This window comes from Hetaerina americana, unplaced genomic scaffold (assembly GCF_022747635.1).
Source record: "Hetaerina americana unplaced genomic scaffold, ioHetAmer1.1.p SCAF_46, whole genome shotgun sequence".
Lineage (NCBI taxonomy): Eukaryota > Metazoa > Arthropoda > Insecta > Odonata > Calopterygidae > Hetaerina > Hetaerina americana.
Genome location: NW_027287052.1, coordinates 3,079,603 through 3,101,221, shown reverse-complemented (window position 1 = coordinate 3,101,221; position 21,619 = coordinate 3,079,603).

The window sequence follows — 21,619 nt, the reverse complement described above, 5'->3', positions numbered from 1 at the left end:
CAACATTTCTTTTACTTTATCAATTTTTTCACCGACTTTCGATGTCGATGGTCTGCCACTGCGTTCATCATCTTCGATTGACTCACGACCACTTCTGAACCGCTCGTGCCACTGGTAAACGACCGTTTTTTTTAGAGAATCGTTGCCGAAACACTTTTCCAACATTTCCAACGTCCGTGCACCACTAAATCCGTTTTTTACGCAAAATTTAATACAAGTTCGTTGTTGCAAATTTAAATCCATTTCTGCAATTGTAAAAAATCGCCAACACACACAGAGATAGATGTACTCTTGGCTACGTAACTTTTGCAAATGTCAAGTTATGACACTAAGATTTAAAGGGAATATCAACAACAGATGTACCAATTTAACAAAAAAAAACAGAACTCAAATCGGAACGATGGGAGCGCCACACGGTGGTTATTCCGGGAACTTTTTGATCAAGGTAGTATGTCCGTCAGCGTGTTTTAAGTTGCCCTACAAAGTGTCGGGACATGTTTCTTTATATTCCGGTGAAACATCTGGTTTCTATTTGCAATAAAATAATTAGCCTTCAGTTCCTGCGTTTATGATCTGAAATATTTCACTTACACTTCGGTATGCGGTTTAAATGAAATTTTTCGCGTACCTTCCGAAAGGATCAGTTTGCCCTATCACTCATAACTTAACTCATATCACATCTACATAATATCCCACCAGCCACCGCAAGGGCGTGTGGCGTGGGGTGTAAGGTCACCGGTTATGCATACACAGTCGCATTCATGTCACCTTTACAAATCGCACGAAATAAAGTGCTTACCTGCCGCATTGTTCAATAGCAGGATACGTATTTTCGCATTATTCTGTAGAACTGTTAAAAAATGGGTATATAAAATAAAAAGAATAAAAAGCAGGAAGATACGTGTAGAATATCGACAAATATATAGTATACACTATCAATCCTAATTATCGCCTACACTATTGGTGTATCTATTTAGCATATCTATTTTGATCTCTACAAATGATGTGTGCCTCCTTGAGGAGTCGGCATTGTACGTCATCATCAGTTCTCGCAAGCCTTGGTATCATTATGATTGTTGTAGATTACTGTGTTTTAACCAACCTTTGTGTGAAGCACTCGGCCGAAGATCGAGGGGATCCGGGTTCGAGTTCAACCCTGTGAAAGTTCCGCAATTTTGATCCACACCAGCGAATGACTCCGTTTAAGTAACTAATTATCTTTATTTTTTTAAATTTATTTCTACCTAAGTTTCTATTTATTTTTACTTATTTTTACTTATTTTACCATTTATTTTAGAACCCTGCAAGCTACCGCTAGGGTGTGTGGAAGGGGGTGAATACTCACCAGACTAATTTTGACCCGAATATAACCATAACGCGGAGGGACAATGCTATTCGAACCCCTTATCGCTCGTGGAAAACATGACATCTGAACTCAATCTGTTCTACACCTGATCTCTCCAATTTTATTGACATGAACTCCTACCATAGTACAATGGGAGTAATAATACATTTTCGACATTACTGATAAAGAGACATTCATTCAGATTTAACCTGTATTTAACCCTCGTTTTGCGAGTGATTCCCTAGCCTAACTGCTCTAATATTTTGGATATGCTAATAAGTTTATCATAACAACGTTTTATAAATCTAGCTCCTCCATGCTGCTTGCGATCCAATTCGACAAATTCATTCAACTTCGTAAGGATTCCATATACTTCCAGCATATTCTATAAACGAGGCCTAACCAACGAATTATAGCATTTCCTTTTATCATTTTCATCACATTTACCCTGTACTCTTCTCATAAATCCTAATTTTTTGTTAGCTTGTCCACATATTCCCCGTAGGCATTTCACCTAGGAGAGATCGTGAGTGAGGGTCACGCCTAGATATTTAATGGAGTCTGTACATGCCATTTCGGCGTTCCCGTTTTGTGGCAGCTTCCAGAGTTATTTAAAGCGTAAACGCACTGAATCGGTAACTGCATTGAAACTATGTGTGAAAGTGTTTAATTTGGTTTTTATAATATTATTGATGGAAATAATTACTCTGACTGAACAAAAGCCAAGTAAAAAATTATTATCAAACGCTTTAAAGCACAGCACTTCAGGTAGCTGAAACAGTGGACGTATTTTAAATTAATATCCTTCTGATGATACCGACACTGTTGAACTAAATTATCTTACTTATTAAACCAACCTCCGGTTTCAATAACACTTGTAACGTATGCCAATTTATCTCCTTTTTGTAGTTTATATTTTTATATTTGCGAGTCAAAGAAAACGAAAATAACTTTGAACATGATAATGTGACTAGATCACAAGTGGGTAATGTACAAATTACCGTAAAAGAGAGGGAAGTACAATGAATAACTCTACGGAATTAAGACAGTCATGTAAATTATAAACGATAAATAATTGAAGTATTTAACTCCTAAAACTAATTTCATTCAGTATGATATGGTAAAAAGCAGACAGGTGTTGAGTAGGAATGAGGGGTGAACTTGTTTAAAATGAAAATAGCTTTTCGCAGAGGTCGGCCTGGCATTTTCAAACAACGTCGCCGATAGGAGGTATTCTAGGTAGAAGGTAAATTGGATTTTCCCGTAGTATGTATTATTAACTAATTCAGAAAAAAATTAATTTAATATAATTATGAGTACCTGTAATAAATATTAGGCAATTGAAATGCTAAGGCAGTTACTGACACTTAAAATGAAAGAGTCACTGAAGCATGTTGAAACAGCGTGAAATCGGTATCGATATAAAATTACAACTTTAAATTAGAACAACTAGAGATTTATTTGAAAGAAATTAAAATACTTTGGGCATCAAAGGTGTAATATTCTGTATTCAATGCAAGAAAACTTTTAGTTAGAGTAATACGAAAGTTGAAATCCATTTGTCAAAATAACATTTTAATTAAGGACTTTAGCTACTCGAAATAATGTACAAATAAAGTTGAGCCGTTAATGCGATCCATTATCTCTACTTTTATTTGACTTTTAAAGATTTATAATTTAAAACTTAAAAAATAGTTTTGGGATAGAGGTGGAATTTGAACACTTACGAATGCTCAAGATTAATAATAATAAGAATTAAAGGAGATAAAACTGCATTAATGCAATTGACGATGCATTTTGGGTGTGGTCTTTTTCATCTTTGGCTAAATTCGTTTATATTTCATGCCTGTCCTAGTCATAAAACGCCCAACGTGCAATCAGGAACCTGATTTAATTTAATTTGAATTAGAGGCAGTAGCAATAATGTACATTGGTTTAACATGAGATTTTTTATTTCTTTCCGTGTAATTTAATATTGAATGACATGTTCCCTCTCCATCAATCCATACGTGTGACATTTTTGCTGGAAGTGGTTACCAGGTCATTAGAAGTTCTATAGTTTGGCAGGAAAAAGTGTCCTAAAGCAGACGCATCGCAGACAGAGGCCGGGGCTCGGGATAATGTATCACTCTGATAAAACTTTAAATATTGCACGCGAAAATTTGTCTAGGAAATAAGAGGAATTTATCACGAGGAATCAATAAAATGCGTAAATAGAATCATATATAAATATTTGAGCTCACCAAAAGGAAATGAAATGGAATTTAATATTAAATAAATATTATAATCCATTTCCGTTCATGGTTAGATCTCAAAAGTAAAATATTTTTTCTTCGAAAAATTTGCTTTGAATTGGTCCTTTGCAACTTGATAAATGTATAATGCGGCCCCCGGCCCTTAGTTGTTTCGTCATTTGGCCCATACGAATCACAGACATGTAAGACGTTTTCCTTAATTAAATCAATCCGTATAATCCGCTCTATTATTTTTTCTATATTCACTCCTTACAGTATTGGATATTTCAATGTATTTATAACAAGGGAACGGTAATATAAAAGGTACCCCCTAAATCACGCGGGTTGACATTCAACGGCAGTGTTCGGTCGCCTCTGAAATTGCCGTGCTCTTCCCATTCATCTCCCGCCCTCGATGAGGACCTGTGGTAAATCTAGGCCAAAAGTTAGGTATGCAGGATTTATGCAGACTCAGAAAGGGATTCCGAGCCCGTTTCTCAAATAATAACTCTCTCGGGCTATTTACACTAGCCCCGTTTAATCTCACGGTATTTGGTGTCCAGTATAATCTGCATCTCACCTTAATACATCTTCCCTCCACCGCTGCTCCACCCTCACACGCTCTCTCTTTGACTTTTATAACGACTTCTGAACTTTTTCATGATTCCCACTACACCCCATCGGCGCATGCGCTCTCCGTGCTCATAACCGAAATTAATTACCACCCTATGGCTGCGTGGTTGCCAAGTAATCGCCGTCCAAATTATCTGAAAAATATGTAATTCTGCCACGTATTTTCCTCGCATGTTCCAACAAATCTTGAACATAGTTTTTCTACCTCAGAAGAGTGCATTATGGGATACTCATGTATGCAAATACGTATATTCCTCCCTTGAAATCATATTTCTTCACACCATCGTTCTAAAAAGCCATTAACACAATAATCAACCCGAAGGTCGGTTTGGTACGTGATGGTAGAGTTCACACAATACTAAGCTCGACGGCTTGTGAAATTCACACGTCAGGATAGGGAGGCCAGATCCTTTCCCTGTGCCAACTATAGTTTCTCAGGAATATCTAGCACTCGAAAAATCGCATAGATTCAGTGGAACATCAAAATACTTCCAAGATCCGTTAGCTGTTCTACCTGCTCTAGTCTATACTCTCCTATTTCAATGTTTAGATTTGGTTTTATTACTCGGGAAAACCGCATTACTTATTTCTAATTAATATTGATTCTGATACCATAGATATCGCCATGAGTTTCCAATTCAATCAGCAATGCTTTCAACCCCTTGGCTGCCTGACGAACTAGAGCTTGGTCATCAGCAAACCTAACTCATTTTATGAATTCCCCTTCAACTTTCATTCCTATCTTCAGTTCTTCCCATGCTTCTTTTTAATCATTTCCTCCACATAAACGTTGAACAGCACCGGTGATAATGGACACCCCACCGCCCCACACTCGCACCTGAGCAGTCTGAGACATGTACAGGTTGCGAATTAGCCTCCTGTCTCTCCCATCTAATACCATTTTCTGAATAATTCTTATTAATGTTTCCCCATTCACTCCAACATAAGCCTTTTCAAAATCTACAAAACAGATAGGTACGTCTTCATTGTATTCTATATTCCTCTCGATTACGATAGGAATTCGATACGAATACGATTTCACTACTGCAATGGCATCGCGCGTGCCTCTCCCATTCGTAAACCGAAACTGATCATTCAGCAAGTAATCATTTGCCCTACTCCCCTACCTCTTGGTGATGATTCTGAGAACAACTTTAAATGCAGGAGCAATCAAACTTAATTGTTCTCCCTTATGTTCATAAATCTTTCAATAGTTCCGCAGGAATGTTGTCTACCCCCACGGTATTATTTGATTTCATCTCCCTTAATGCCCGTTCTATCTCATCGTCGAGTGTGCCTGGACCTAAGCTATCAATTATATTGAGTATATTTATCATCTTATCAGCCATCCTTATCGGAAGTGCAAGGTTTTTCCAGAGAGATTTGCCAAGATTATAATAAGCCCTATGCATCTGTCTCTTTTAACATGCATGCCTCTATAGACACCTCAATGTAACATGTTCATAGTAACTGCGGGGTTACAGCAGAATTAACATTAGAGAATCACATTTTCTGATGATTGCGAGAAAATTGAAGCACGATAATTGATTTGTGTGGTCTGGAATACGATCCAGGAACACTTGATCTGGACGAGCGCTTGAATCAGGTAAACTGTCAAGTTACTCCAGTATGAAGTTCTAAGCGATTTTAAATGAACCAGATATTCTGACGAATTACGATAAATATCTACAGCATCACAAAATAATTGTGTCGACATCGGCAGGTAACTCCGCTAAAATTACCGTTTCGACATTTTTTCGGATTTTTCCGTTGTGGAAGAAACACCTCCATGGGTAGAAGTCGGCTTAAAACGCGTGACCATGAGGCTGCAAGCAGTTCTGCAATCATTTTGTGGCATTCTATGTGCAATGATAAATAATGTCGACTTTCCCTTACTCATTGCTTCCTGACTTCAGTTAGCCTAAATGCTTTCTAAAAAAAATATTTTCTTTTTCCTTTACCCCATTTATCTAGTACTCTGTCTGTCTTTAGTCTCGGCTTTCAACATTCAACTATTCTTTAGCTTTATGAAATCATCCAAATAAGGAAAAATACGATTAATTATGAAGGAATATTGGCTCTCACTCAATTAAGCCTCGGAAATCTGTCGGGTTCTCCTCTGGGATCCAGGTTCCCCTCTTATGTGCGTGTACACACATGGGCAGTTGTAAATCATTTGAGGCACTTGATGTGACGACGAGGGAAATCCGTAGCCCAAAATTGAAGGAGGGGAAGCGAGCATCAAACAGACGTACCCTCCTCCGCCAAAGTTTCCACGTCTCTCCTTCTCCCTCTCCCCCATCCTCTCCCTCCCTATTCCCTCCCACCCCCTCCGAAATTCTCTTCCCTCAGCGTCGCTTTCCATCACCTCCACCCTCCGACTCTTCCCCTTCCCTCCCCAAACGTTTCCCCCGGGATGGCAGGAGCACTTGTGTGGAAACGGAATTCTCCCGCGCCTGGCGAATCAACACCCCTTCAACTCTCACCTCCAACCACCTTCTCCAACAACAACTTCCCTCCGCCCTCTGCTTATTGAGCTAGAATGGAATCAGAATGGTGATTTCGCAATAAAGTAAATATATTATTCAATCCATTTACATAATATGGTTGTCATGCTAGACAGTTCAGTTAGTAACGTGCTCAAGTACTTTGATATCAGAGCCAGAATTGACGATGTGACCTATTTTGTGTAAATATCTGCTCGCATATGCTAATATTTGTACGCGTGTAGCTGTTCCATGAACATATCCCGCCACACGCCTTTGTGGCGGCTCTCAGGGTGTTGTTTAGGATTAGATGCAGTCAGTCGTGATGTTATGGCTGAATCGGAGGTTGGTCAGATACGGACGAAAGTCATCCAAGAGCGAAATACTGTATTTTGGCATCTTATTGAACAAACTTTGTTACATTTGAAATACTCTTCGAGTGATACCCGAGTAGAATCAGAACTATAGTCGGAAAATCCAAGATCTAATATCGGAGAATCCATTATAAGGTGCTAAATACCATTTTTATATGGAAGTTTTTCATATCCTCCTTCGATATTTCCTTTTTCCCATTTCGTTTTACTTGGCTTTTGCTTTGTGAAGACACCCGAGGATTTTTTAGGGATGTGGCTGGGATCTAATACCCCCTGCCACACACCCTCGAGGCAGCCATCGGGGTACTTTTAGAACTAGATCCTTCCATCGCCAGACTACCTTGATATGTAGTAACAATGGTGCAGTCCTACTACTGAAATAAACCTCAGTCAGTCCAAGCAATGACAGAACACGATTGGAAAAAGGACTCGAATCCTTTTGAAATAGTTTCATTCATTTCATTTTCCTCGGTAGTGGGCAGATCATATATCTTCGTTTCAACAAGAATAAAAATAGTAGTTTGGTCTTCATTTCTTAATAAACCGGGTAAATCCTTATTTTATTGTCACACATTATTTCGTAACGTCCATTAAGTTCATAATAGTCCGTTATATGGAGATTGTCTCTCCCCATCATCCCCCGGGAATTCCTGCGCGAGAGGTCCTCACTCCCGGTAGTCCACTTCCATCTGAGAATGCTTCTGCCTTTTAGAGACGAAAGAGCAATTTTAAGAGAGTAATTCCTTTAAAACTACCTCATTCCTGCACCCGGCATAAGGCTGAGCGTGCCTGAGTGACAAGTATTATCGTCCCTACTAACCCAGTTTCCCTCCTCCGGAGTCTTCATCCCCGCGTAATTGTTCCGGGAGAAATGGGTTCGGGAGACTTGTCGAGTTCCCATTGCTCTTGGCTGAGACTGACGCGAAGCCTCTTCGGTGAGCGTGATCACAAACTATCCGTCCTTCACTTCATTCCATGCGACCAAACATTTTGCTCAGCCGATCGTTCAATAATCTACGGCGACCTCAACTTTAATTTTTAGGCAGAATATGGATACGCGAAACAAAGTAACCATGTCCGCTTACCTCACGTTTCAAAATCACGCATTAGTGATGAAATGTTTTATTGATAACAATAATATGCATTATATAGATAATATATATACACAATAACCCTCCCCGGACTACAACCTTGACGTGGTGGAAGGGCTTGTGCGTTCCGATGACCCTTAGAGCTGTGCTGGCGGGAGTAATAATTGCTCCTGGTAGGGTCACCAATGCCAGATAGGTCGAAGGTAAGGAACCAGACGAAAGGTAGTCCACGCAGCGTCTGTTCCTCAGTGAGGCAGCTGCAATGACGTCTGACCCCAGTGGGGCGGCCAGTAAGTGATGGTGTCACGTTAAAAACACTATTGAGGAAGGCAACGGGAAACCACCTCAATTATCATTCCTAAGATAAACATGATGGACTATACGGAGATTTTGAGTCCTGGCAACCACGGGGCTCGGCCCAATCGGCCGTGTATCGTGCCCGGCAGCGGGGGCGGCAAGGCTTCCGCGGTCGTCGCCCACGAAACCCTTGCAAGGGAAAACCAGCAGCAGCAGGACAGAAGACGCAGGAGAAGAAGACCACATTAGTTAGAATAGGAACGTGGAATGTTAGGACAATGATGAGAACATGGAGATTGGAGAATGTTAAGCGAGAGATGGAAAGGGGAAACATAGATATTTTAGGTCTATGCGAGGTGAGATGGAAGGATAGCGGGGATTACTGGAGTGATAATTATAGAATAATATATCCAGCGGCGGGGAAGAGAGCCAACGAGGGGTTGCCATAGTATTAAATAAAGAAGTAGGAAGAAGTGTAGTCGACATAGAACAGGTAACGGGTAGATTACTACTGGTAGAGATTAAAGCAGAACCGACGAACTTGGTTATTATTCAGGTATACATGCCACCGAGCAACCATAAGGAAGAAGAGGTCGATAGGGTATACGATCAGTTAGAGGGCATAATCGCGTGTGTTCCCGCAGGGAAACATTTGATAGTGATGGGGGATTGGAATGCGACGGTAGGCGAAGGAAGAGATGGTGATGAGGTCGGGGACTACGGTTTAGGCACGAGGAATGACCGCGGGGAGAAAGCAGTTGAGTTCAGCAGGAAACAGGGGCTAGTCATCACCAACACTTGATTTAGACACCACAAAAGACGCAGGTAAACATGGAAAATGCCAGGTGACTCAGAAAGGTATTAGCTAGATTATATCCTGGTTAGACACAGGTTAGGAACAGTGTGATAAATTCGCACAGCTTCCCGGGAGCGGATGCGGACTCTGACCATAATTTAGTTGTTATGAATTGTAGCGTCCGTTTCATAAAGATAAGGCAGAGGCGGCGGTTCCTCCAAACTTGTTGGTATCTTGCCCGAAGATCGATGGATTAGGATTGAAGTTCTAACTCGAGAACAACGCTTGGTATCCTATCCACTCTTGCGATCATAAATTTATCCCGAGGTGTTGGTGTTTTCCCTTGGGTGAATGAAATATGTAATCTTAGGCAGACGTCATAGGTGATTGAGGAATTATTTCGACCGTCATGGGTTTTTTTCGGCTATTTTTCAATAAGGATGAGGATTTGGAATGAGACATCTATAAAATATTTTAAACCCATAGGAAAAGAGGATAAGATAAAGTTTTCGGTAATTAATAAGATTGTTTAATCCTAAAAATTTGCCCTTTCGATATATAATATTTCCCAAAAAAGGTTAGTTGTCTTTAAACTCTACATATTAGCTTTTTTATTGAAAGAAAAGTGTTCTCTTAGGTGAATAAAGAAATTAAATAGTACTTGCAAGCACTTAGTTCATTGCGGAGTCAATGAGATAAGTATTTAACAAGAATTAATCAAAATGAAATGAAGTTAATTAGATTCTTAAGTAGTAGGAAGGTTAAGAGAAATATCAAAGTCCGAGGTAATATGCTAGAATATGTAGAACAAATTAGATGTACTATTTTTAGTATCGGTAATCTGTGGGATAAGGTAGGCTTTAGGTGGGCATAAGTTACCAAACGGAACAGCGACAATTTCCTAGCATCTCCTAACAAAATACTACCCGCCATCCTTCCCTACATTAAGCCTATTCAACTCCAAACGCAATGCTTCTTCCTCCCTTCATTGCGTCCAACATATTTGAGCTAGTCTTGCCCCTTCTTCGGTTGCCAAAGTTTCTTCCCCCTGTCCTGCTCCCCTTGCATCTCATTGCCAATCAAAACGCTCTGCATCCATTTTTCCTGCCTCCTTTGGGTTTCTCCCAGCAATCGCTTCTTCCCCACCATGCTTATTACTTCCTCGTTTGTTTTTCTTTCTCTCAACCTCATATTTTCCATCCTTCTTCAGACCCATATTTCAAATGTGCCTAATCTATGCCGATTTCCTGCTTCAATTTCTACGTCTCCACGCCATACATAAATACGCTTCTTATCAATGTAGTATTAACGAGCCTTTTCTTAACATCTTTATTCATCATTCCTCTCATCAATTTGTTTCTCCTTGTGAAAGCCTCTGATGCAATTCTTCTCCTTGTACCTGATCATTTTTGTACAAAATACTTTCGAGATAGGTAAACTGTTCCAACTGCTCTAGTTTTTACCTTCCTCTTTTAGAATTTAACATAATACATTTTTTATCAACAACTGTATAACCTTCATTTCATTCACATTTATTATCACGTTTCCCATTTCCTATCGCACTGGCTTGCCAAAACACTCAGCAGAGTTTGCAACCCCTGGGCTGACTAAAGCTTGATCCCCAGCAAACCTAACTGATTTTATGAATACCGCATCGATTTTAATTCCCATCTTCAGTTCTTCACATGACTCATCATGCCCTTAATCATTTCCTCCACATATGCGTTCAACAGCACATTTAATAAGGTACAACCCTGCCATACTCCTCTTCCCAACACTTTCCATTCGGACTCTCCGTCCCCCACTCGCTCCTCTGCTGTCTGAGACATGTACAGGTTGCGCATAAATTTCCTATCCCACCAATATACTCCTTTTTTCCTGAAATACCGTCATTAATTTTTCCCAATCCACTTTGTCAAATGCCTTCTCGGATTCTACGAAACAGACAAATACATTCTATTTTATTGTATGTTCTTCTCTATTAGTGACCTCATAACTGAACTGGCAACCTTTCCCCTTCCTGAATCTGATCATCTCCTTAGTAATCATTAGCCCTGCTCTGAATCTTCCTGTTGATCATCCTGAAACCCTTTTTTGCTACATTCGGAATCAAAGTTTTTATCCTGTTATCCTCACATGGTGCAGTCATTACCATTTTTGGAATTTAAGGAATTAATACTGATCATTTGAAGTCTTCTGGTCAAATTTATTTCTCATAAATGATACGAATTCGTCCATAGAGACTTTTGCTCCCACCTCTTTAAGTAGTTCCGCGGGGATTGCTCCCGTTAGCGGAGCTCTAGGGGTCATCAAAACGTGCGAAACCCTTTCAACACGCCAAGGTTTTAGTTCTTTGGGTGTGTTTTAGGAAGTACTTAAGAGACGGGTGGCTGGAGTAGTAAGAAAGTAAAAAAAGTTTCAATGCAACAATTTCAGAGTGTAAAAATCATTCGCCTGATGACTCCGTTAAAAGTTACTGTTGCGGCATCTCCCGCAGTTTCTTTGGAATTTAAAAAAAAGTTTATTTCGGTTGGGAAGCTTTTACGAAATGACGATGCTTTATTAGGGGCAACTTAGATAAATACGTTCAAAAGAGACTAGTGAACACTAGTGAAAAAAGTGGTCATAAAATTTGACTTTTGAGCTCTATATTTCTGATAAATTGTCATCTCTTGAATTAATATTTACTATTTTCCGCGTTTATCTCGATACAACTGAAGAAGTTTATCAATTACAGCGGCTCTAAGAATTATAATGGCTTTGAATGGGTATAGTTTGAGCTGCAATCTTTATTATGGAAAATGTATGTATACGTACGCGTAGGATCATCTTACGAAAACGATGTAAAATTCTTTTATCACAAAGAGATATTCAAGTGATTGGAGCATGTTGTGTCGATGGAATGTTAGCCTTTAACTCTAAATACATGTATATCATACTATCGAGACAATGATGTAACACGTGGAATATAGTCTCTTGGAGTACAGAAGTTATTGTATATATCAGCGGCTAAATCGCATGTGCCATCTCAGGAAGCCCAAGTATCTCAATGAGATATATCTTTCGTTTTGATGCGAAGCATTACTACCTCGTTCGGTAATCTGCCTTCGTGTCAGCCGTCCTAAAATTTTTTACCTTTCATGTCTGCATAGCCAGCTTCTTATACGCATGTCTCCTTCTACAAAAATAATGGCGGCCTTCCATTCAAAAACTTGGCGACTCTTTCTTAATGGGAATCATTAGGAAAGTCAAGGAAAGGGCTCTTCACTTGTTTCCGGAGCGTCACTTTCCCGGGTTTTAATATTTATCTCACGTTCCGGAGAACCCTTTGTCACCGGAAAATCGTCTTATTTCTCTCATGAAAACTTCTTGCATAACTATATCATTTCATTTCTGCTTCATTATGCTGCCCCTTGTGTTTACTTTCACTTTCACTTGGTAATCAACGGATCCTTGCCTCTTTGCTAAAACTAGGGGGAAATGGTCCTCTATGACCCAGCCTCTTTTTACCTATTAGTTTAAATTTTTTGATCGTTGAGAAATATTAGATGCCTTTCATTCAGGTTGAATTACATTTTATTTTCGCTTCAATATGGAAAGTGATTACTCTTCGTATTGTAATTCGTATCCAGAATTTTCCCCCACGTCTCTGTGGAATACTACCTTGATCAAAAGGTTCCCGGAATAACCACCGTGTGGCGCTCCCATCGTTCCGATTTGAGTTCTGTTTTTTTTTGTTAAATTGTTACATATGTTGTTGATATTCCCTTTAAATCTTAGTGTCATAACTTGACATTTGCAAAAGTTACGTAGCCAAGAGTACATCTATCTCTGTGTGTGTTGGCGATTTTTTACAATTTCAGAAATGGATTTAAATTTGCAACAACGAACTTGTATTAAATTTTGCGTAAAAAACGGATTCAGTGGCGCACGGACGTTGGAGGTGACCTATCTATGCGTGATACTGGATAAAAGACTGACATTCAAAAGTCACGCCCTCGCTGCCACCAGGAAGGCAAGAGGAAGACGACTACAACTCTCGCCGCTGCTGCGTTCACCGTCCCTCTCTATCAAGACAAAGACGTATCTGAACGTGGCGGCAATTCGCCCAATCTTGATGTACGCTTCACCGGCATGGAGTGGCAGAATGACTCAGACGGCCTTCCACCACTTGGAGGTAACGGAAAGAGGGGCACTCAACAGTGTACTTGGGCTTGGCTGGAACTATGCCGCAGAAATTCTCCACGCCTTAACTGAAACTGCGCCCATTGGAGATGTCATCAAGACTCGCGCGACGGCCTTTTACGAGGAGCTTGAAGGCAAAAAAGAAGAGCACTTGCGGTCGATCGGCGGCTTAAAACCTGTCTCCTGGGAAAGGCACAAACGCCCAAGAGCAGCAACGGGACGGGACGACGACCAACCACCATTGAAAAGGAAAAGGAGTTGATTGGACCTTCCTTCATCGACGGGCTAAGAAGCCGCAAACACAGCAGCTGAATGATTAAATCATCGGGCAGCTGCAAGCCAAGCGTCAAGAGGGAACGTTTTGGCAAAAAAGAAGACGAGGACGGACGTTGGAAATGTTGGAAAAGTGTTTCGGCAACGATTCTCTAAAAAAAACGGTCGTTTACCAGTGGCACGAGCGGTTCAGAAGAGGTCGTGAGTCAATCGAAGATGATGAACGCAGTGGCAGACCATCGACATCGAAAGTCGGTGAAAAAATTGATAAAGTAAAAGAAATGTTGGTCAATAACCGCAAATTAACCATCAGAGAAATAGCGGAGGACTTGAACATTGCCTATGGATCCGCCCAAGACATTGTGGTTAATGATTTGGGTTTCCGTCGTGTAGCAGCAAAGTTGGTTCCAAAAGACCTCAATTTCATGCAAAAAAGAGACCGTGTTGACGTCGCAAAAGACATGATTTGCGAGGCTGAATCCGATCCCACATTCATCAAAAGGATCATTACTGGAGACGAGACGTGGGTTTATGAGTACGACACGCAATCCAGACATCAGGCAAGTGAATGGCGTTCACCAAATGAGCCGAGACCAAAAAAACCACGTCGTTTTCAGTCAAAAAAGAAGGCAATGCTGACGGTTTTCATGGATTACAACGGTGTAGTGCATCATGAATTTTTGCCAGAAGGCCAGACAGTAAACAAAGAGTATTATTTGGGCGTTATGAGACGTTTGCGTGAAGCAATTCGCCGAAAGAGACCAGAAATGTGGGCAGAAAACTCGTGGATTTTGCACCATGATAACGCACCGTCGCACAGTGCTATCATTATTCGTAATTTTTTGACGAAAAATGCAACAAATACCATCCAACAGCCACCGAATTCACCTGATTTGGCTCCCTGTGACTTCTTTCTGTTCAATCGAGTTAAAAAACCATTACGGGGAACGCGTTTTAGCAGCCGAGAGGAAGTAATGGAAAAATCGCAGGAAGCACTGATGGACATACCGAAAACCGAATATAAAAAATGTTTCGAGGATTGGATCAAGCGCTGGCATAAGTGTGTTGCAGTCGATGGGGATTACTTTGAAGGGGACAATATAGATTTAGATGAATAAACTTGTATTTTTAATTTTCTGAATAAATTCCGGGAAATTTTTGATCAAGGTAGTATACGTAAATTCATAAAGGGATTATGGTATTTACACATGTATCTAATTTGACATAGTTTTATATCTGTTCATAGCTGACACATAACAGTGGTTAGTGCAATTGAAAAACATTTTAACAGCTTAGATGTCAAATAATTTTGTTTTTTTTTCCGCTTCACATTATTAGAAAGAGTGTGCGAAGATAACCTGGGTCTCGGACACGGCATAAATAGCGAGGTGGATAAAGCACCAAGGGAAATTAAATCTAACAAGGCATTTGGAATAGTTATTATTACAACCAAAGAGTTAGTTAAGAGTTTAAGAACAAACGGAAGGAAGAGACTTACTTAACATATGCAAAGTATCTATATAAGAAAGGAAAATGGCCAGAAGATATCCTTAAGTTAACTTCGATACCGAAAGAGTACGAAGCAGTAGTATGTAAGGGCTGTAGGACGATAAGTTCAATTTCATGTGTAGCAAAGGTAGTTCTTGGAATCATCGAATCATCTATACAAAAATTAAAAATTACGAAGATCATTTAGGGTTCAGAAAGGGGAATGGCACGTTTCATATCATGTCAGTGAGGATTGCATCAGCAAAAATGGAAATATAATCAGGATTACTTTGTGCTCTTCGTGGAATTTCAAAGGCTTTAGACCACGAATACTGGAGATATTTTGAAGTATGGTTGACTTTTTCAAAACATTCATTCATAAATGTGACGGGAAAAGTTAAGGCAGTAGATGGAGAACTGGAATGGGCAGTGATAGGCAGGACAGTGAGACAAGTTGCCCGTCATCGCTGGCGCTTCTCGACATATACAAGGCCGAATGAAATGTTAAGGGTGGCATGAAAAGACATGAGCTGGAAATGAAAGTAGATGGCGAGATGATTAAGCCAGGTTTATGGATAATGAAACAGTTGTTAGCCAGGCAGCCAAGGGATAACAGTTAATTCTGAATGCTTTACAGGATCGAGAAGTAGTAGTATTTAAGGGAGGCGACCGACAGCTGAGGTCATTTGCGCCATAGGAAATGGACAGGAAAGGATGAAGAAAAACCCGGCGTCGGCATTAACTTACTCTTTTCGAAAGGCGCCAAGGGGTCCGCAACTTACCGTCCCATCCGACGGATGGTGTACTCACTCAAAGTGCCCTCCACAAAGCACCTCAAGTAGGGATCGAGATACCACTGAAAAATATTCAACACCGCCGAGATTTGAACCCGAGCCCTCTGGGTGGGAAGTCAGTACGATAGCCACCGCACCTATCCCGATCCCCTTTACAGGATCGATTCGATAGGTATTGGACGACGATTGAAACCCTTGTCTCCTCAAGAACTAGCTAAAAGGGAAATCAAAATTTACGAGAATCTCCAGAAGAAGGAAAGTAAAACATTTAAGTGGAAGGAAGTCTGAGCTAGAGCAGATAAAGAAGTTCATGTACCAGGGAAGTATTCAAGAAGAAAACTTGCACGGCAGTTTGGATATTAGAAGAAGGATGTCATCAGCAAAATTGATATTTCCAAGAAAGAGAGAAATTGTCGTGGACACTAAGAGTAAAGCTGCGAAAAATGATTAGTTGAAACTAATGTAAAGCGCAGTGATTATGGATGTTAGACTTGGTGTTTGAGGCAAGAGGATTAGGGTTAATGGGGCACCTTCGGAAATTTTTAAGAGGTGGAGAAGGGAGAAAATAAGTCGGACGAAGAGAAAAACAAGTGCGAAGCATGGGTGATGATGAACATTCCCATATAGTCTGTATTCCTAATAATGGCCATCCGAACTCTCCATCCCCCATTCGCACCTTAGCAGTCTGAGACATGTTCAGGCCTGATGATGCCCCAAGTCGGTGAAACGCTTTGTACAGTGAAATAAAGTCTGTGGAAAATTACAACATCATTTAAAATGGACAATTCCAATAAGTGAAGCCTGAAAGTTTAAAGTATACTTCAGTATTCGTTTACAAATTCATTGATTCCACCCAATTCACTCCATCAAACGCTTTCTCAACTTCTAGGAAGCAGACAAATGCATCCTGATTGTATTCTAAGTTCCTCTATTCAGAGAAATCATTACTGTTATTAAATCTGTCGTGCCTCTCCCATTTCTCAACCAAAACTGATCATCCCTCTAATAGCAATTGATAATAAGCAAGTAATAATTTGCTCTCCCCTTCATCTTGTGATTAACCATTGTCACTATACCTGCATGCTTAATCACATGCTTAATATTGGCCCATAACAGCTCTTCCTTCGTTTTCCTATTCTTTTTAATAGTTCTGTGGGAATGTTACCTGCGTGCCACCTCGATCTAATTTGATTTCAATTCCCCTAATGCCCTTTCCCACTCCCCGTCAAGTTACCCTGAACATAAACTATCCTCATCTACCACTATTCCCTTTCTATTTCTACGCTCGTCTTTACCGCAAAGCAAATATCTTTTCAGTGAAGTTTTTTCAGGTATTTTTTCACCTCCCTTCATCTTTAAATGCTTATTATCTATACTTATGGACTTGTTTTTGATTTTTTCCTTGCATTTTCCCTTTTACTTTCTAACAGTGCTTCCATCTTTTTGTACAAGGCACCAATTTACCCTTCCTTTGTAAAATTTTCTAATTTTCACATTGCTTCTTACGCACTATTATTTTCAAGCCTTAGTTAACTATTCAGAGCTTTATACTTTATTCTACGTAATCCTGTTTTTACATTATCGCTTTTCCTTCCTTCGTCTTTCTTCCTAATTACTTCATCAGTTCATCGTCATGCTTCTCTCGCCCTTTCCTATTTACTCTTCCTATAATTTTGATTTCGCATTTCGACATCCTTTTTTTTGGTATGTTCCCAGTCTTCTGTTATTTTACTCATTTCCCTCTCCTCAGTCATAATTTTCTCTACAGTCTGCTGATACTCTTTCCTGGTCACCCTGTTCATGTTTCCATTTCCTCTCTCATCTTTACTGTTATATCTTCTTAAATCGAATGTTGGACTTCATTTATACTAAATCATTATCTGAATCTATGTTTGCTAGTGGCAAACTGGACGAATTAACCAGTCATTTCCTAAATATGTGTCTGAATTTGAGTCTCGCTGACAATTCGCAGCGCAGATTTTAACAGTTCGTAGTCAGAAAAGTAGAAGCACTACAGTCTGCACACACTACCGCAGCAGAATGCGTGCACTGGGTGTAGGTAAGTTTAGGCACTAAGATGGTGGTGGTTCTAACCCTGCCCACCGCCACGCTAGGCCGAAACTTAAGTTACTTTCTGGTCAGTGCTCGCACAATTTAGTCTGACTAATATATTTCTTAATCTGCGTTTAATTAACAAACATATATACCTCCGCCCATTGTGGTGTACTCCCTCCCTTCGCCTACCGTCATATTCTAATTCCTTAGTCTCTATAAATTATTTTCTCTCGAGAACACCTGTAATTATTTCCTCTAATTGATGGTGTATCCTATCGACTTCTTCCTTCCTTCGATTGTGTGAAGACCTGAAGAGCGATGAATTATTTTTCTTCACCGTTTGCCTCTGCTAGTAACATTTTTTTAAATTTCCTGCTTAGTCAAAATTCAAATAAGCTGCGGGAGATGACGCAACAGTAACTTTTAATGGTGTTATCCGCTAATATGCATTTCAATGCAAAATTTTCAGTGAAAAAAATCATTCGCCTTGACCAGGATAAGGATCCCGGTCAAGGCGAATGATTTTTACTCTCTGAAATTATTGCATGGAGATTCCTGCTTAGTGATTTCTACCTTCTTCCTGCCTATATGATCACTATTAATGATACTATTTCCACTCCTTGCTGGCTATCTTCGCTGTACAATACTCGATAAGAATCGCCATTTTCATGAGTCTGAATTGAGGGGAGAGGGAAATAGACATTTTCCCTCATTCCTTTCAATTAATTGGTTATCAAAATTCAAAATTCTGTCATTTTATTCAGTTCACTTTGTTCCAAACTAAATAGGAGTATTATTTATTTTTATTTTATACGCTGATCTCATTGATTTTTTTTGTCAAATAAACTTCTCACAGTAGCACTTTTCCTCAAAGCATTTTTCAATCTTGTGCACAGTTAGCTGAAAAAGATAAAACTGGAGCGTAATTTCAGCTCTCTTGCTTGAGGGCAACATTTATTTGGGAAGGACTTTTACAGCGTAGAGCTTACCATCTTTCAATTCCCCCGTAGCCGGAAATGGGCTCCAAAACCTCCTTTAGCAGAATAAATCCTTTGCTAAGGCAGAGGTGGAAGGAGACGTAAATAAACTTTGTGATGTGGAAATTACTTGTGATTGCGTTTGAAGGAATTGACTGATAAGCTGTGGCTCATGACTGATAAGTAGACTTTGCGAAGATTGAAGACATGAGGTTTTCCTCTTCCTGCTACGTTACCTTAAATGATATGGTAATGTATAACATGTCATTTTATCCACAAATTATTTTTTCTCTTTCAATGAAATGTTTCCTTTAGTTTAATCTTTGAATATTTATTTCCAAAAGAGGAACATTATCATAAATCGTAAAATAATCCACCGCAACCTGTATTCACTTAAAACTCAAACGAGCCATTTTAAAATATTGTAAAATTTATTTATATTTAATAAATTGTGAGAGAAATTGATTTTTCTTTCAAAATTAAATATCATATACAGAATAGAGGATGAGGGTACATCGAGGAAGGAGTATCGATAAATCCATTTCGTTTAAAAATCTAAATGCATCTACGTAAATTCATAAATGTACTAACCATTGCATTATGCTTAGAATGTTTGGGGAAATTGTGCAACTTCTGGTAAACCAAAATATGTGGTCAAAATATCAGCGCCATAAGAAAGCATCTCGAATCTTAGGCAGGAGCGTCTTGGTGGGAAAAGGCATGGAAACTGATGATGAATTGACGAAAAAATCATACTTTATCACAATAATCTGATTCTTGCATAACTACCATAAAAATCGATTGTATTAATAAGTAATCTACCCGATAGGGTAGGTTTTAGATGGATACAACTACCAAATAAATATTTTGTGACTCCTCACAAAACACAACCCAACATCCTACTCTACGACAAGTGCCTCCTCATCTCTATGTACTTCCTTCCTCCCTTCACCTCGTCCAATAACCCTATCCAGTTCCTGCCCTTTCCTCGTTTGCCTAATATTCTCCCCTCTTTGCAGTTCTCAATATCCCAAAGCAAAGTTGGATGCTGTTTATGGGGACACTTCGCCATCTATTACCACAGTTAGATATTGGTTCAACGAATTTAAGCTTGGGCGAACATCTGTTTTTGATGAGGAGCGACCAGGAGGTCCGGCAGAGGTGGTTACCGAGGAAATCATTTAAAAAGTCCACGACATGATTATCGCTGATCGACGAACGATAGTGCGCCAAATAACAGAGGCCGTGGGCGTGTCGACCGGAACGGCAATTAATATTTTACATGATAATTTGGCGATGAAAAAATTGTCGTCCCGATGGCTGACGCGATTGTTCATGGTGGACAACAAGCTGATTCGGCCGTCAACTCCGAACTGGCGGCCAAACTAAATAAATAAAATAAAGTAAATAAAGAGTTGGGCAAAAGTACAAATAGTTAAACAATAAATTGGGGGCGGGCAACAAATAAAGCAAATGAAGTATGGTGGAAAACGCAGTGCGAGGATATGGAAAGTTTGCAGAGGAAGGATGAAATTGGTGCGCTGTAAAGCAAAGTTTAATCTTTATCGGGAAGTAAGAAAGGAAGATCTATGCTAGCAGCCATGCAGCAGGGATAAGGTGGGTAAGGTAATATCTGACACAGTAAACATCCAAGAGAGATGGGACGAATAATTATTGCTCCTGGTGGGGTGACCCATGCCAGATAGGTCGAAGGTTAGGAGCCAGACGAAATGTAGTCCACGCAGCGTCTGTTCCTCAGTGAGGCGGCTGCAATGGCGTCTGACCCCAGTGGGGCGGCCAGTAAGTGATGGTGTCACGTTAAAAACACTATTGAGGAACGCAACGGGAAACCCCCTCAATTATCATTCTCAAGATGTAAATGATGGACAATTAAGAGATTTTGCGTCCTGGCAACCGCGGGGCTCGGCCAAATAGGCCGTGTGTCGTGCCCGGCAGCGGTGGAGTCATGGCTTCCGCCGTCGTCATCCCACGAAACCCTTGCAAGGGAAAACCAGTAGCAGCAGGACAAAAGACGCAGGAGAAGACCATATAAGTTAGAATAGGAACGTGAAATGTTAGGACAATGATGAGGACAGGGAAATTGGAGAATGTTAAGCCAGAGATGGGAAGGGGAACTATAGATGATTTAGGTCTATGCATGGTGAGATGGAAAGATAGCGGGGATTACTGGAGTGATAAGTATAGAATAATATACAGCGGCAGGGACGAGAACCAACGAGGGGTTACCATAGTATTAACCGAAGAGGTAGGAAGAAGCGTAGTCAACATATACCAGGTAACGGATAGAATACTACTAGTAGAGATAAAAGCAGAACCGACGAACTTGGTTATTTTTCAGGTATACATGCCACCGAGCAACCATAAGGAAGAAGAGGTCGATAGGATATACGATCAGTTAGAGGACAGAATCGCGCGTGTTCCTGCAGGGAAACATTTGATAGTGATGGGGGATTGGAATGCGACAGTAGGCGAAGGAAGAGATGGTGACGAGGTCGGGGACTACGGTTTAGGCACGAGGAATGACCGAGAGGAGAAAGCAGTTGAGTTCAGCAGGAGACAGGGGCTAGTCA